Source organism: Scylla paramamosain, chromosome 42 (genome assembly GCF_035594125.1).
Source record: "Scylla paramamosain isolate STU-SP2022 chromosome 42, ASM3559412v1, whole genome shotgun sequence".
NCBI classification, from domain to species: Eukaryota; Metazoa; Arthropoda; class Malacostraca; order Decapoda; family Portunidae; genus Scylla; species Scylla paramamosain.
This window is the reverse complement of record NC_087192.1, coordinates 6,642,501-6,660,000: the sequence shown is the minus strand read 5'-3', so window position 1 is coordinate 6,660,000 and position 17,500 is coordinate 6,642,501. Positions and strand designations below refer to the sequence as shown.

At 40.0% G+C, this 17,500-nt stretch overlaps 1 long non-coding RNA gene across 2 annotated transcripts in view; it reads right to left on the bottom strand.

Annotated features, from left to right (window-relative positions):
* LOC135093166 (uncharacterized) overlaps positions 1-17,500 on the bottom strand; it is a 92,058-nt gene that overhangs the window by 68,218 nt on the left and 6,340 nt on the right. Inside the window, exons 4-5 of one of the 2 annotated variants that reach the window (XR_010263238.1) lie at positions 15,657-15,723; positions 7,157-7,300 (exon numbers count right to left, since the gene is read on the bottom strand). This is a non-coding gene — a long non-coding RNA (uncharacterized LOC135093166). Of the gene's footprint in view, positions 1-7,156; positions 7,301-15,656; positions 15,724-17,500 lie in introns of those variants that run through there. The other variant, XR_010263239.1, reaches the window with a different exon arrangement.

The following is a 17,500-nucleotide window of genomic DNA, read 5'->3' as shown; positions in this document are numbered from 1 at the left end:
GTATAAAGAACGTCAACCCTCCTAGTCCTTTCCCTACTGTCTGGCCAATAAAGATTTCGCTCCCATCTCTCCGTCCGCACCTCTTGTATTAACCCATGCAGGTAAATGTTTAAAAAGAGGGGAATACTCCACAGCTCCCCTCGACTCCCACCTACACTTCAAAATTAGCACTCTCATGCTCTTCTATGGAACCCGCTGCTGCAGTATCACACTACTGGTAAAATTAACTTAACACACCTCATTAGAAGAATTTTTAATAAGAATAACGTGTGCCTTTTCTGTGATCTCTTAAGCATTGTCTATCCTATTTATCTATCTATCTATCTACGAGTTTCTATCTATTAATCTACCTATCTCTTAATCTATATGTTTATCCTTTTATCTATTTATCTATATCGAATTATCAACGTATCTATTTATCTATCAATATCCATCTATTTATGGTTATTTATTTTATCTGTGTCTTTATACCCGACGTCTCTCCCTAGGAACCCCATAAAAGGGGTGATCTCTGCAGAAGAAAGTCTATTTATTTCTGTCCTTGCATTCCCTCTTCGCATGCTCTAGTTCTCTCATTCTTCTCTCAACCCTTTCTGTAACATATTCCTGCACTTGGTCCTCGGATTTCAGTGATCGTCGTTCTCTTACATACAAATATACTGCCTCTACCTTACATAAATATGCTCTCTTGCGTTGTGATTTCACTTGTCGCTATTGCTACCACTTAAATACTCTCTCTACAATTTCTTTACCGTTTTATAGGCAGCAATTGTTATTTTCAGCTTCTCTTATTCACTTCATATCATTTGTTCCTGATCTCTCTTTCTCTCTATATGATTTTTGGGTTTAGTAAGCTCCTTGCTAATTTAAATCCATATCACCTGTTATTTCTTAAGGTCTTTTAACATTGTTTGGGTGTATTTCATCCGGTAATGCAAGCTGCTTTTCTCTCCCTTCGCTATAAGGTCCCAGCAAATTGGTTTGTAATACGAGTAAGTAAGTGCTTCCATGACTTAGTTCTTAAATTCTCTTAGTTAAGTCAGCAGTTTCCTGTCCCGTAACTTGTTCGTATCTCATTTCCTCCCCACACACTGACGTTCCTGCACCTAAGACATCGTGTAAGACGTTCTTATTTGGTGCACAGTTTGCATATGTTATAGTTAATTATCTCTTTTCTTCACTGCGTTGAAATAATTTGTTCTTCTGAAATAATTTGTTCTTTCAGTATCAATATTCCATCTTTCCCTGCATCATCTTGTTCCTCTAATTTCTTAACGTTAATTTTCTCGATAATTGTTTCACTTTCTTGCTTCGTTTTAAGTTTTACTGTTATTCTTATTTTCTCAGTAACTGCTTTCATTGTATTTTCCTTTTTTACATTTTATTTTTACTTTTAATTTGGCGAGAGGAACAATAATCTAATGCTATAAACGTACTTCTCACTACACATGTTTCCCAGTCTAACATTCTCCTTCTCAAACTGTTACGACGCAATCAATTACTTCCCTTTGTTCCGTCTCTCCTCCCCTACGCCATAAAAAGGTGTGTGTATATGGATGATGCAAGAAAAGGTATTAGAAACAAAGCTTTATGAGCATGTCGCCACTGATACTACAGCCCTTCACCCTGCCCGCCCCCTACCACACACTCAACCACACCCTGCCGCACACTTCAGCTCATCCATAACACAGCTTGAACTACGTGCACGTCGCCAGATATTCCTGCTCCTTCACCCTGCTACCTCTCTGCCACAATCTTAACTACACCTCTGCTGCAACTTCATCTCAACCACATCCCTACCAAAGCCTCTTACAACCAGAGTCCTTCGTTACCTTGGAGTGAAGAGTTAATATTTCATACAATATTTAGAAATCGACAGAAAATAAAAAGAAAGCACTCATATATAAATGATGTAGCAATGCAAAATAATAGAAAGAAAGTCAAACAATTCCAAAAACGTAAATAAGGGAGCATAAAATTAAAAGCTCTACTGATGTCACAATTTGATACACAGCAGTTTATAAAATTTAATAAACACGGGCCACAGAGATAAAAAAAAAAAAAATAAATAAAAAAATACGAGATAACAACAAAATATGAATTTAACAAAATAATTTTATACAAATGCAATAAGACAGAAATAATAATATGAAATAAAAGATACCAAACAAACATTTTTTTCCAGAAATAAAAACACAAAAGAGTAAAGATTAAAAATGCTGCTAATGCTGAAGACCGAACATTAAACAGTTTCTATTAAGCTGGCAAAAATACTCATACATACAAAGCAAACAACGAATAAACAGAGTGCAGGTTTTAAAGTTAAAAATCCCACACCCACTTTTGATTCATCAGCCTCACAATCCAAATGAACGTTTTTAAAGCAAATGTTGGTGCAGCACGGCGGTCACCTCGAGAGGGCAGCATCCGGCGGCGGCCACAATGAAGCAACGACACATTTTTGAACCAATGAAGCGCTTAATCACCGTAGAGTATTACTGAATATTGGAGGTAAAGCAATCCCGCGCCGCTCGATAGTCTAATAAAGCAGTGACGCCCGACACGCAACTTGACAGCTTCAGCATGAGGAACGACCTACCTGTAAACTCCAAAAGCAATAAAGTGAAAAGGGGATTAAATAATGCTATGGCGTGTAACAGATATTGTTCTACATTAAGTTGGTTCTAAGCGAACAATAAATGAAGGTGGTAATGTAACTTCAACAATTTTAATATTCCTCTCACCTTGTCAACGTAAAATTCTCTGATCGGACACTGACGCGACAGAAAGGAACAGATAGTCAAGTTGGAAAGCTGAACATTTTACCCACTCTACGAATTAATGAACTTTATGTATCCTAAAAAAAAGAAAAATGGAAATCTCTTTGTCACCCGATAAAAATGATAAACAATTTCTAGTCTAAAGCATCAGTATAAAATTTTCCATACACATTCATAAAAGTATTGCATGAGTGGCTTGCCGGGATCAAGTGCACTGCTGAAAGAAACAGACGTGCAGAATTCGTAATTAATCAGATGGTCGTGACGGGAATTAGCTGAAGCAGAAAGTCAACAACCAGAGTCATCCTATAATTAGAGTTTTCACCACCTTTGATGAACGAACGTTAACATCAAGATCACCTGTAACCTGCCCCAGACTCTCTCTCTCTCTCTCTCTCTCTCTCTCTCTCTCTCTCTCTCTCTCTCTCTCTCTCTCTCTCTCTCTCTCTCTCTCTCTCTCTCTCTCTCCCCCAGCTCGTAAAATGTTTTGTCAGCTATATTTTTTGCTATAAATATTTTTTTCTTTCTTATTTTATGTTTCTCGTCTGTTTTTCTGTCTCTTGTCCGCTCTCTCTTTTTAGTTTATTCCCCTAAAACCTTCTGCCTCGGCCTTTTATTCTCTCTCTCTCTCTCTCTCTCTCTCTCTCTCTCTCTCTCTCTCTCTCTCTCTCTCTCTCTCTCTCTCTCTCTCTCTCTCTCTAAGGGAATGGAGCTATTCAGAGTGATCAAAATCGTTACGTGCTGCTCAGCCCTGCGAGGCACTTGGTGGACCCCAGGGAGGAAAGAGTCACCGAACTGCTCGTCTGTCAGTCAATACTCTCGCCACATACAGCGTGCGGGTAACTTCTGCGTCTGCCTCATGTCTGGGCGCTCTCCCCTTTGATCCTGGCCGCGAGAGGGCTGACGAAGGATCCGCCTGGTTGTTTCTGAATAATTGTCTCCCAAAACAGAGTATTCTAATATTAGGGGTAGGTCTTTGTGTGTGTGTGTGTGTGTGTGTGTGTGTGTGTGTGTGTGTGTGTGTGTGTGTGTGTGTGTGTGTGTGTGTGTGTAATAATAATAATAATAATAATAAACGGTTTATTCTTTAGGCAGTCAACAAACTGAAAATGTACATTGGGGGTGGGGAAATACTTGACATTAATCCTAAAGGTAAGTCAAATCTAGAAGAGACTATTGATTGATGGCTCGCACCATGGTGGGAATCGCACTGAGTCTGTACCGGTCCGTACGTGGCGCCTTTAGGGGCGTTATCTTATTGTGGTGTCTGGTGGCACGGGTAGGGCGAGGCGCGTCAGGCGGCAGCATGTTTCTGAGACGTGGATGATTCAGAAGTGTGTGTGTGTGTGTGTGTGTGTTTTGGTTTAAATGTAAATTCCGCAAACGAAGATATATCTTATGAAAATTCAATACAAGCGGATTCTCTCTGATTAGGCAATGCTAGCCTAAGCTAACTTAACGTTACGTAACCTAACCTAACGTCATTTATCATGCAGGAAGTATTTTGATAGCATCTCATGGATGGAATGTGCGCGGAGAAACTTACCTCAAAGAAAGTTACGGTACAAGGTGTGTGTGTGTGTGTGTGTGTGTGTGTGTGTGTGTGTGTGTGTGTGTGTGTGTGTGTGTGTGTGTGTGTGTGTGTGTGATAATGGTGGAGGTAACTTAAGAAAATGCAGTGTTTATTTCCGGCTCGCGTTGAAATATGATATTAAGGTTGCCTCGCCACACAACACCCGCTTTGCCTCATGATTACCTGGTCTTACCCTTCCTGCACCCGCCGCACTACATAAGCTACTCTTTTCTGAGAAATCTACATCATTTCTTACTCTTCCAGCGGCTCACATTTATCTTTGTCCTCCTTTTCAACATTTATCCAAACCAGTATATCTCAAATTTCTTTATGCATGGTTCTCTTTTACCGTACTTTTCTTGTAGTCTTCTTGCAGTACAGTCATGAGCAATAGTAAAGAGCATGCCCTTCACTATGTTTTAGCGTCTTCCTTTAATGAAAATCCCTTTGAACTTCTGAAAATCTGTATTGGCTTTATGTTTATGCTTGGTTCTCTTCATCGTGTCTGTCTACTTGTGGTACAGTCATGGTTAACAGCAGAGTTGTCACATAACACACTCCCATTAAGTGCGTTTAGAGTCTTCTTTCAATGAAACGCCCTTTGATCTGACGAGAATCTATATTAGTTTTATGTTTCCACCAAGTGACAACTCAAAACAAAGTGAAAGCAAGTGGTAAAGGTTACTCGACTTCAGATCATGACTACACACTCGTAATTCTAATCTAGCTCCTCCTTTTGCACCAGATTTGCGTTAGGTTCTGTTTTGGACGCGGCCGGTTTTAGATTTCCAGCAGATCAGAGGAAGTAAATTGAGAGAAAACTCGTAATAAAGTGAAGGTGAGTGGTGAAGATTACTCGACTTTTGATCATGATTGCACACTCGTATTTCTAATCCAGTTCCTCCTTTGCCCCAGATTTGCGTCAGGGTTTGTTTTGGACGCGGCCGGTTTGAGTTTGTTGATACACATGCGAAGCTCCAGTTAAGAGGGAACCTAACTTTCTCGGATACTTTGATGCATTTCACAGACTTTCCTTCCCTCCTCTTCCGCGAGCGCTGGATACACATTTGCCCCCTGCCTCACAATCAGATTTAAGAAAAGTATTCAACATTTTCCCACTCTTCCTCCTCTGCCCCCTCCTTCTCTTCCTCCTCCTCCTATTCCTCCTCCACTGCCTCTTTAGCTCTTCTTCTTCTTCTTCTTCTCCTCCTTCTGCTCTTTCCTCTCCTTTCTCCCACTCCGCCTCCTTCGTTTCATCCTCCTCTTCTCACTCCTTTTCAAGCTTCTTTCTCTCCTATTTCAATTACTCTTCATCTTTCTGTTGTTGCTGCTGCTTCTGCTGGTGGCCTCCGTCATTGCTTCTCTCGCCGCCTGCTCTTCCCTTCCTCCCTCCTACTCCTCCGTTTTTCTTCTTCTTCTACTTCTTTTACTTCTTCTTCTTCTTCTCCCTCTTTATTCTCTTTTATTTTCGGCTGCTCTTACTGCTGCTGCTGTTCCACCACCACCACCACCACCACCACCACCACCACCACCTCCTCCTCCTCCTCCTCCTCCTCCTCCTCCTCCTCCTCCTCCTCCTCCTCCTCCTCCTCCTCCTCCTCCTCCTCCTCTTCCTCTTCCTCTTCCTCTTCCTCCTCCTCCTCCTCCTCCTCCTCCGCCTCCTCGTTTTCCAAGTCGCTATATATAGTATGCAAGTTTCAAGCACCATGCACATCGTCACAGTCGATTTCTCTCGCTGCTTCACAACCTGATGCTCCACTTGATGTACAGGAGACGAAGTAAGTAGAGCAAAAAAACGCCTCTTTGTTGGCAAACGTGAAGAAAATGGAACAACTCACGGATGCATTTCAATTAGGTCTTCTGTTGCATTTTTTTTATTTTTATGTAGCTCTTTTGTACACCATTAGAAATAGTGGTATGATGTTCACTTCTCTCTTTTATATATATATATATATATATATATATATATATATATATATATATATATATATATATATATATATATATATATATATATATATATATATAATATATATATATATATATATATTTTTTTTTTTTTTTTTTTTTTTTTTTTTTTTTTTTTTTTTGTCAGGACAGTTTGTTACTGTTGTTGATTCAGAATCTCCGTAACAAGGAACGTATATTTCTTTTACTTCTTCCTATTCTTCTTTATTATTATTATCTGCAGTATTATTCTATCTTGTTGATCTTGTTTTTCTTGTTCCCCCCTCTCATCAGCCTTTTCTGCTCTTCCCTTTCGTACTTGTCTATTCCCCTAAATCAACTTTTACACTTCCACCTTCTGCAGTCATTTTCCTTCTCACGTCACACTTCCGGGGTCTTGTCCATTCCTTATGATCTTGCAAGAGTCACTCGTTGTCTATCCTTCGCCTCGTCCAATCGCTCTTTTCCATTTCTTTAAACATTTTTCAGTATCTCGGCATCATATTGATTTCAAGCTGGGAATCAATAGTGAGTTTTATGGCGTTTGCAGTGATATTTTTATAATGGAAAGGTTAAGAATCAGATTAAGTAATTCATTCACTATAATTATGTTTGTATTTACCCAGTTCTGCTTGTGACAGTATAAATTGAGCAATTATCTGTAAAAGTAAATGGGTTATACTCCTCAATTCAGACTAATTAGCTCGCGAATTTACAAGCTTAGCAATTGTCTGTAGTATTAAACGGGTAATACTCCTCACTTTTAGAAAAAAATAAAAAGAATCCTGTAAATACGTCATCTTGGTCGCCAAAGTCGGTCAGTTAATCTTACAAGGAACAATGTTATTACCTTCCTCCTTCGATGCTCTTGTAAGTTTTTGTGGGAATCTCAAGGAACATCCTCAGAAAAGCCAAATCAATATTTCAGTCCCTTAAGGGGCAGCCGCTGCTCTTTCCTTTACTCGATACTCTTCTCTTTTAAGTTTCCGTGTAGAGTCTCCTGTTGAAAATATCTCTTTCAAGAATTTCCACACCAATAAGTCAATCTCCTAAAGATTCTGCAATAAATTGATCTTAATTGTGAATTTCTTTAATCCGTATTCTTCTAACTCTTCAACGAGTGTCTAGAAGGAAAACATCCATAAAATACGAAAAGAATATTTTTCTTCACTTAGTAACACTCGATTATTATATAGGTTCCCTAGCCAAAAAGAGTAGCATTGTAGTGTACTCTTTCTCAGTCACTATTATGCTAGGTTTTGACGGGGAGTCGGGAGGGAAAACTCACTCAGGAAAACTGAAACTAATTAATTGATTTCCTGAAGAACACCAATCACTTTTCTTCTCCACTTCATATACATCAAGAGTTATGTGGAGATCGCAGACTGATGGAAGACGCAGTGTGTATGGTAAATGGAGAGACGAAAATACCAAATTACCCAATAACTATCGTAAGGGGGCCACACAAGGTCTGACCCGCATTAAGTATTCATCAGAAGGATCAAAAAGGTTAACTTCATTAAAATACTTAGCCGGAATCCCTCGTGGTGGGTATCTGACCAGTGAGGAAGAGACGCGAGATGGAGGAAGAGAAACGCAAGGGAAGAGGATGATAGTAAGCTGAAGGGAAGGAAAGGAAAACAAAAGCTATGAGAGGAGGAAGGAAAGAGAATGAAGGACGTGGAGAAAAACAACATGCATAAGATGGAAAGAGGGAAAGATAGGAAGAGGCGTGAAAACATGACAGTGAGTGGAAAGTAGAAATGAATCCACAAGGAAAGACAAGAAGGAAGGAAAGAAGGAAGAAAACAGAAGTGAGAAAGACGTAATCGAAGGGCATGGGGAGAAGGAGAACAACATGCAGAAGATAGAAAAGGGGAAAGGAAGGGAGAGGCGAGAAGACATGACAGGGGGTTGAAAAAAGAAGTGAGGCAAGACAGAAAGACAAGAAGGAAGGAAGTGGAGGTGAGAAAGACGTGATGTGGTTGAATATATGAATGTGAAGGTTGTCTGGCGTCACTGTTTTCATGTCCCTTTAATGTAGTTTCCATGTCCCGGGCGTTTAATGCATGTCAGTTTATGTATACAGAAGTTTTTATGCCAGACCTTATTGGCGGGGAATAATGGAGAAAGAGAGGAGCAGGAGGTAAGAAAAGAATGGAAGGAGACAGGAGAGCGAGAGGGAAAAGACGTTAGCGAAAGGAAAGGGGAACTGGAGAGAGTAAGGAGAGAAAGGTAGATGGAGAGAACAGAGTAACCGTGGGGAAAAGGAAGACTGGAGGGAGAAAGAGAATGGAAGGAGACAAGAGGGAGAGGAAATAAAGGAGAAGGAAGAGAGGTGACTGGGAAAAGTAAAAAGAGAGAGATGGAGAGAATGAGTAAGAGAATGACGAGAAGGAGACTGAAGGAAAGGAGGGAAAAAGATAAAAAAAAATAATGGAATGAGGGGAAGGAAAGGAAAGGGAAGAGGCAATTGCAGAAAGAAAAAGTAAAGAGGCAGAAGAGAAAAGGGAGTAAGAGGACGGGAATAAAGATTGAAGGAGGAAAAATATGCACAGGAGAGAAAAGAATGAAAGGAGCAAAGGAAGGAAGAGACAAATGGAGAAAGTAAAAAAAAAGAAAGAAAGAAGGTGTAAGAGGACGAGAAGGAAGACTGACGGAAGAAAAAAAGAAACATTAGATGATAAAAGAATGAAAATAGACGAGAAGTAGAAGAGACAAAGAAAAAGGAAGAAAAGACTGGAGAAAATAAAGAAAAAGAGGAAGATGAAGAAAACGGAACAGTCGGAGGTACAAGAAAGACCGAAGGAAGAGAGAGAGATAAAAAAAAAAAGAGAGGGAGAGAGAAGGAAGACAATAGAAGCATGAAGCAGAGAACGGGAAAGCAAAAGATTCAGGAAGAGAAGTGTGCAGAATACAACGCAAAATAAGACAGCGCGGAAAACTAAAGGAAGGGAAACACCGGGGGAGGATGGTAGTGAGTGTGTTATGTTGGCCAGCAGGTGGAGAAAGCAAGAGGAACTGAAAGGGAGAGCAGGGAGAGGGGCAGGAGGGAGAGAGGAGAGGCTGGACCCACGGTAGATGTTTGAGACAATGGAGAGGAGTCACAGTCAGTCTTGTCGCTGCTGGTGCACAAACGGAGATCACAGACATTAGCTCAGCGTCCAGGTGAGGTACAAAGAGAGAGAGAGAGAGAGAGAGAGAGAGAGAGAGAGAGAGAGAGAGAGAGAGAGAGAGAGAGAGAGAGAGAGAGAGAGAGAGAGAGAGAGAGAGAGAGAGAGAGAGAGAGACTTCACCATTTATCTTCCTATATTGCTAAATGGTACTACTGCAGCTGCTTCTAATGACAATAACGAAAATAAAAGAATAGCAACATCAGCAATAATAATGATAATAAGCAACAATCAATCTTCTTTAAAGTGAAACTCACAGAACAGACATTACTTTTTTTAACAGTAGAAATAACATTAAAACAGGAGGCGGCGGTTCCCAGTCCCCTTGCAGCGCCCCTTTCTGCCTTTTACGACGCACATGACAGCGGCAGCATTCTTCCAGCAGAGAGAGAGAGAGAGAGAGAGAGAGAGAGAGAGAGAGAGAGAGAGAGAGAGAGGTAACGCGGGAGAATGTGGTGCCAGGTTCTCCCTTCCACCACAGTGATAATAACACTAATAATAATCATCATCACAGTAATAATGGCAATAACGGGAACAAAAGTCATAACAGCAGTTTTCTTGCAGATCATCCACCAACACAACTAAACTTCTCTAACTATTTTAATGATATTTGCGGTGCTTAAGCCAAGTGCTGGTGTAATGCGTACCCTGTGTGTGTGTGTGTGTGTGTGTGTGTGTGTGTGTGTGTGTGTGTGCTTCGCTGCACCAGCCACTCCGGGAAAGGGAGACGATGCGGAAGGAGTGGAAGGAGTGAGCGGATCAAGAGCTGAAGGTGGCGATGGTGATGGTGGTGGTGGGAGGTGACAGGAGTGGGTGGTGGTGGTGGTGGTGGTGGTGGAAGGTGACAGGAGTGGGTGGAGGGGCGCTGTCTCCCTTTATCAGCATCATCGGCCTTTATGATTCCACCGCAAGACAACAAAGACCTCCCGCAGTTGCTTGCAGGTTGAGGAAGATACCGTGCCACGCTGGGTCAGAATAACAAAGGACACAGCAAATACCTGATTTAATTCGTCTTCACGCAGCACATACCCGACATACTTTGTCTTCATGCAGCTTTTATATACTTAATCCTCTGGAAAGTGATCAACGCACCACAAAAATAACAAACACTTCTGAGAACAACAACGATTTACTATTACAAAACAATAGATGTACTCTGCAAAACATAAGGAAGCTTCGGGAAAACTATATAATTAATCTTTCTTAACATCCATGACCAGGTAAAATCACGTCAGGTTCTTACTTAGTCCAATAAATCCTCGTACCGACACAACATGGTCTTGTTATTCCGGCGCCACAGACTCCTTATGCAAAGTCAACAGTCTACATATGCCGAAAATATCCAAGAAACTTTTGTAATAATAGTAATAGTGATAATGATGACGATGATGATGAACAAAATAAGGAAGATGTGACTTATTAAACAACAATCATGAAAAAAGAAAAAGCGACGTCAAAAGAAAAATACAATAATTATTGTGCGTGAGCGCCATTACATTTCGCTTTCACCTATCGCGCACACACACACACACACACACACACACACACGTACACAAATGACGCACAAACAGTACCAATTTTCAAACTAATTTAATTTTTGCATACATTTTAATCTAATTTATTAAAGCCACCCTCGCACCCAAACTTCGAGAGGCGACGACTGGTCCGTCCCCTGTACTCCCTCCCTGACAACACAACTTGATTCCCTGACAACACTTGGCAGTGCTTCAACAAGGCGCCACTGCAACACAGCTTGACGCAAAGCAAGGCAAACTCCGCGACTTACACAACACTTGCTCCTGAATTTAGAGAGAGCTGCAGGTCCGGCCACACAAGCTAATTAGCGAGCATATTCAATTCACTAATTTTGACGCAGAAATTCACTGACGACTCGACACCTTAACGAGTTACTGACGGCACAGTGAACTCAACGAACCCTTTTGAAGCAACTCACCCAAACCTCTCGGATACAATGAACTATGCTGGCTGTTGCGACACGCTGAGAGGCCTGCAGGAGCACACCCAGCCCTTTACAGCAACTCAATTAACACCAGCTAACACAACACCTGCAAAACAGAACCTTACCCTTCCCTTGCTCACACCTGTCTCGCTCCGTACTGCTCCGCTGCTGAGCATGTCCAAAGCACCATTAAGAAGCGAACTCGCTCATCCGAGGCCTCACGAAGCTTCACGCGAAAGGTTTAATTCTCTCTCTCTCTCTCTCTCTCTCTCTCTCTCTCTCTCGGTGGCGTATTGCAGGCAATTCATGCGATGAGGTCCCGGCTTTGCAATTTGTCCCTGTCTGTCGGCCTGTCGGTGTGTCTAGTTAATTTCCAGCCCGAAGACGATGTGATACATTTTTCTTAATAAGGAGGCGGAGCGGGAGGCGGAGAGGGAGAAAGATAGGAGAGGGAGAACGAGTAGGAAGAGAGGGAGAAAGAGTCGGAGGACAGAGAAGGGATGGAGGAAAAGATGAGATAAAGAAAGAGGAGGCGTAAGACAAAGATGGGAAAGAAAGAAAGGGAAAGATTGAGACAAAAATGAGGGCGGAGAGGAGGCAAGGAAAACAATGGAAAAAAGGAGGATGACGAGGAAGGAAGAATGGGGGAAGAGAAGGAAGGGGAAGAGGAGGGATTAATGGTGTTTGTGATTGGAATGCTGATCAGTGGGCGGCGATTAGGTCTGATTAGCGGCAGTTTGTGCGAAGCGAAAAGCCGTGACGAAGATGAAGTTTGTCTAACAGAAGGAAAAGAAAAGTAATATCACGGCGGGTCCAATAATTACCTTGTTTTACCCTGATCACTGTACACCATCAGCCCTGATTACAAAATTAGGTCACATCATCATTGGTGTTTTTTTTTTTTTTCTCATAATTTTCATCATTATCATCATCTGCATAGTCATCGTCCTCTTCATCATCACCATTTCATTAGTGCTTGAGAATTTTTTTCTTAACATTTTCACTATCATCGTAAGAATTAGCAAAAAAAAAAAAAAAAACTCACTGTACCCTGTTTATTTAATTTTTATTCCATTTAATAAGCACACATATTTTTCTATCTTTTTCCTAACCTTCATCCAGCATAATGCACCGGTCTTTTTTTTTTCATTACATACTGTTCCCATATTTTTCCTGAATATACGAGTACTTCCTATTTCCCCTCACCTTTCATAAGCTTTCCACTTTTGTTTCCTTTTACACTATTGCCTTTTTTTATTCATTATACTTTTCTCCATTTTTTTTTTCTTTTTTAAAAAAGAATACTTTACTGTCCTTCCTATCCTTTCGTTTGCATACTGATCACATTTTTTTATTTTCGGGCTTCCCACTTTTACTCATTCTAAGTTCACTCTTACATATGTTTCTGAGCACTGTCATTATACTATATGCATTTTTCCCTAGCCTACTGTTCCTTTCTTTTATATATATATATATATATATATATATATATATATATATATATATATATATATATATATATATATATATATATATATATATATATATATATATATCCCTTAAATTACTTTAAAACAATAAACACATTTTGTAACTCTACTGTTCTCGTTTTTTCTTTCCTAATCCTACAGTTCCATTGTTATCTTTCTTTCTCTTCCTTTCACCTTTTTTTCTACTTTCTTTATGAAGCAACAGGAATCTCTCGTATAAAGTCCTTATTTCACTCTTAAAGCACTTTCATGTATCTTCTCTCTTTCGGTAAATACGCCTACAATGCCTTTTGTTCCCTTCTCACAACCATTTTCCTGTTCGTGGAAACACACATATAAATCTAACTGCAAGCTTTCAGTCTTTTACGTCTACATAGTAACTCCAAAAAAATTAAATAAATAACGTTTTGACAGTTCTTCCGGCATGTCTTCACTCAATTTCGCGATGCACCTACTTCCTCGTTTTTTTTTTTCCTCATCTGTATTTCTATTCTTGCAAGGTAATATACTTCAATGTTAATGAGGCTTTCCAGCTCTCTTGCATCTACACCCACTCTGAGGAAATTTTACTAAGCCACTTGTAGTCCATGATAATTGATTCTTGGGATGTATCTATAATCTCACTTGTTCCCATTTCGGGGATGTGCTTCTGTTCCGAGTGACACGTACGTACACGCTTCCAGTCTTTTTACATTTACATCCACTTACATTACTTCAGTGATCTGTATTCACTCATTCCTGAGATGCATCTGTAATTTCAATTATTCTCTTATCAAGTTTGTCTCTTGTATTCCTGGAAACTTACTAAAGTGACATTTCAATTCTGAACCCTTCCTGGATGTATCGCTCGCTCTACAGAAAGTCATTGCAATTCACTAATCCTTAGCTGATCTCATTCCACTCGCTCAGCATCAGACGGCTGTACAAATAACTAACAGAAACGGTGTCGGAGATTCTTCTTAATCCTACGGTCGTTCTTTAATATTCAGAGTTGTAAAAGTATGCTTCCATCGACATTTAAAGTGCAAAAAGAGTGATTTTTCGTTTTTTCAATGCCCCCCCACAAAAAAAAAAAAATATATATATATATATATAGTTAAGAGAAAGTAGTGGAAAATAGTTGTAGATAATTAATAAAAATGTCCACCAGTGAAAGTGTCAATATAATTCTTAATGAACTGAAAATCATTGAAACACGAGGAAATTTATCGACTGTTTTTCTTACATTAACTGATCTTTCCAGCACCCAACGTTCCATCTCTCCAGTTATGGTTTCATTAATTCATGGCGCTATTTTCTTAATTCACTTATCACCAAGCTGGGAAATTGTCAACTTCGAGTATTTAAGAACCTTTATAACTTTTCTCCTGCTAAGAAATAAAAATAAAAGGGCGTTCATCCCATTCTCTTACTCTTAATAATAGCCTTATCATCCGAGCTCGAGTAAAACAGTACCTCCCATTCTCTCAAATATCACGACTTTACCCATTACATTCCTTAGTACTTTTTTTTCATACATTTTCACACTCACAGTTACAGTCACTCACGGGTCTCTGTAATTCGGCTTTCCAGCGCGCCATCAAAAAGACACGGTGTAATACTCCCCGGTTTTGTTCCATTAAACACCTATGCTTCCCTTCACTCTTGCCCCCACCCGTGTTAACTGCCACATCCATACGTGTATTAAACAACTCTGGTGGACTCCTGCCCTCCTTCAAATCCAGGACCCTCATGTCATACACCTTAACGAGAGCAAGAGCGAGAGCGAGCGAGAGAGAGAGAGAGAGAGAGAGAGAGAGAGAGAGAGAGAGAGAGAGAGAGAGAGAGAGAGAGAGAGAGAGAGAGAGAGAGAGAGAGAGAGAGAGAGAGAGAGAGAGAGAGAGATACTGCATTTTTTTCCTCTCCCTCTCCGAATAAAAAAATAGAGGTAAGAAAAATAAGGCAGAAATATACCTTCACCAACTGACCCTCTGCCATGGAAACATTGCACATTTTGCTTGCTGGTTTATGTTTACCTAACTTGGGCCTCCCCTACGCCGCCCCTCGGCCTTCCGCCACGCTCGCTCCGGCCTGCCTTCCCTCACCTTATTTAGGAGCCTTTAAACTATTGAATCATTGCTTTTTTTTGTGTGTGCGTGCTCTTTTTTTTTTATTTATTCATTTGACGAGATTTCTCTTAATTCGTTACATTTATTTTATCATCCGCTTCTTTATGGGTAGTAAAATTTACCGAGTTCTTTTAATACCCTTGACATTATTGAATTGTTATTATTTTTTTATTTTACGATACTACTTTCACTGTGCTACGTTTACTCTTCGGTTGTTTGTATGGAAAAAAACTTGGTTTATATATGAATATTTTAATATTCAAGCTTCACAATAGCCGATGGTTGTAATTTGCTGTTTTTTTTATTTTGTCTATCCGTTTTGTAATTACCTTGATCGCAGATGCGCGTAACGCATGCTTGCATTCGCTTATTCATATAAATGTGAAGTGTCTCGTATCTCTTTTTTTTTTTTAACAATTTCTTTCTTTTCCGTGAATCAGTTAATGCAAAATTTATTCAGGCATTTCCTAAGAAAAACAATTATTTCTATTCACTTAAACATATGGATATGTTCGGTTCAATGAGATAAAATACTTTCCTACCAACAAAACTGTAAAATAACAACGATTAATTGAATCTTCACACTTCTCTTAAGACTACAAATGAGTAAAGAATGGGTACTCACTACATGGTGCGTCGTACTCAGCGACAGCACTGAGTTTCTCACCTAAAAATAACAGAGAATTTCTCACCTGAAAATAATACAGAATTAAGTCAAGACACGGGAAAAGAATGAAAACAAGGAAACACACATCTAAAATAAAATAAGCTGCAATGAAGAAAAGTCCCCAGAGAAGAATAACCCACGGATGAAAAATGTTGATACTCGCGTTAACTGATTTGTACGTGTAGTGCGACTCCTGCATTGCTTTACCCTTATACTAAACAGTTCTTAGGAGATACTGTTATTATTTTCCCATCTAAGACTACAGTTTCAATACAAAAATAAAACATAAGAGTTTCCACTATGGACATAAAACAAACATTCATAACTATCCACCCAACCTCACACTTCCACTCACCAACACACCTACACACATACAACTCCCTGATTTTATACCTCCTCACAACTCAACTCGTACAAAGGAGGAGCATCAAGACACGTCGAGAACTAAATTGACTTGTCTTTTTGGAACTCTTTCAGTTTCTGCCTCTCCAGGAAATGTGTTGGGTTTGGAGTCGCTGGTCAGTCTCTTTTTAACGTAAAACACACACACACTGATGCAATCTCTCTCTCTCTCTCTCTCTCTCTCTCTCTCTCTCTCTCTCTCTCTCTCTCTCTCTCTCTCTGCATCAGAGAGATTTGGTGGGCCCCATGATCCTCTTCAAAAGCTTTAGTCGAAAAAATCTTGCTTGCGCAATCAAGGGCGGAGACTTAACTTTGAAGCTTCCAAAAATACAGAGACGAACATCTACGTACGCTAATTGGTGTAGAAATGGCTACTGGCACTATAGGTAGAAACAAAGAAAGCATATCAACAGATGCTTTATGTAGTATGTAGTGTTTTAGTATTTCAAAACATGTTTTATTTATGACCTTACGTAAAAAACGCCAATAAGACGAAGAACTCCTAAAGTACACACACACCTAACTTTACTCATTCAATATTAACAACAGCCACCACCGCCACCCCCAACAGCTGCGAGGCGCGGCGGGCACCCACAGGTGAGACAGGGATCCGTAGCGACGAGCCTCGTAACGACAGTCCACTGCCGCGAGAAAGAGTACAGCGAAACTTTATGGCAAGGTTATATTGGCAATTCACGCTACTAAAGAGCTGGTTCAGTAGCAAAAAGACCGCTGTAATCACATCGTCCAGCGCCTCGACCCAGGCCTGGCTACTTCCATGCCTACCATAAGGGCGGTTCGAATCGATTTACTTCAAGGGTTTCCGCGTCACTAGAGCTCCCATAGCAGCCCAAACAGCCGGCGCGAGGAGATAATGAGATGCACCTTCACCTCAAAGGCCCCTGTGCACATCGGCCAGGTAGTCCAGAGCGACCCTACGTCTGTGTTTATGTGCAATGAAGGTTGACTCAGCGTCCGTGGATAAATAACAGAGTTGCAACGGTAGCGACAGTGTGGTGATGGTGGTGGTGGTGGTGGGACGTGATATTGATTGTAGTAAGAGTGATTGTAGTACAGATTGTGGTTGTGGTGGTAGTAGTAGTAGTAGTAGTAGTAGTAGTAGTAGTAGTAGTAGTAGTAGTAGTAGTAGTAGTAGTAGTAGTAGAAGTAATTGCTATATTATTGTTGTTGTTTTTTTTTTTGTTGTTGTTGTGGTGGTGGTGGTGGTGGTGGTAATAATAATAATAATAATAATAATAATAATAATAATAATAATAATAATAATAATAATAATAATAATAATAATAATAATAATAATAACAACAACAACAACAACAAATGAATAATAATTATAACAATAATCACTATGTTCAAACACCTCATGTACACACTCGTAAATT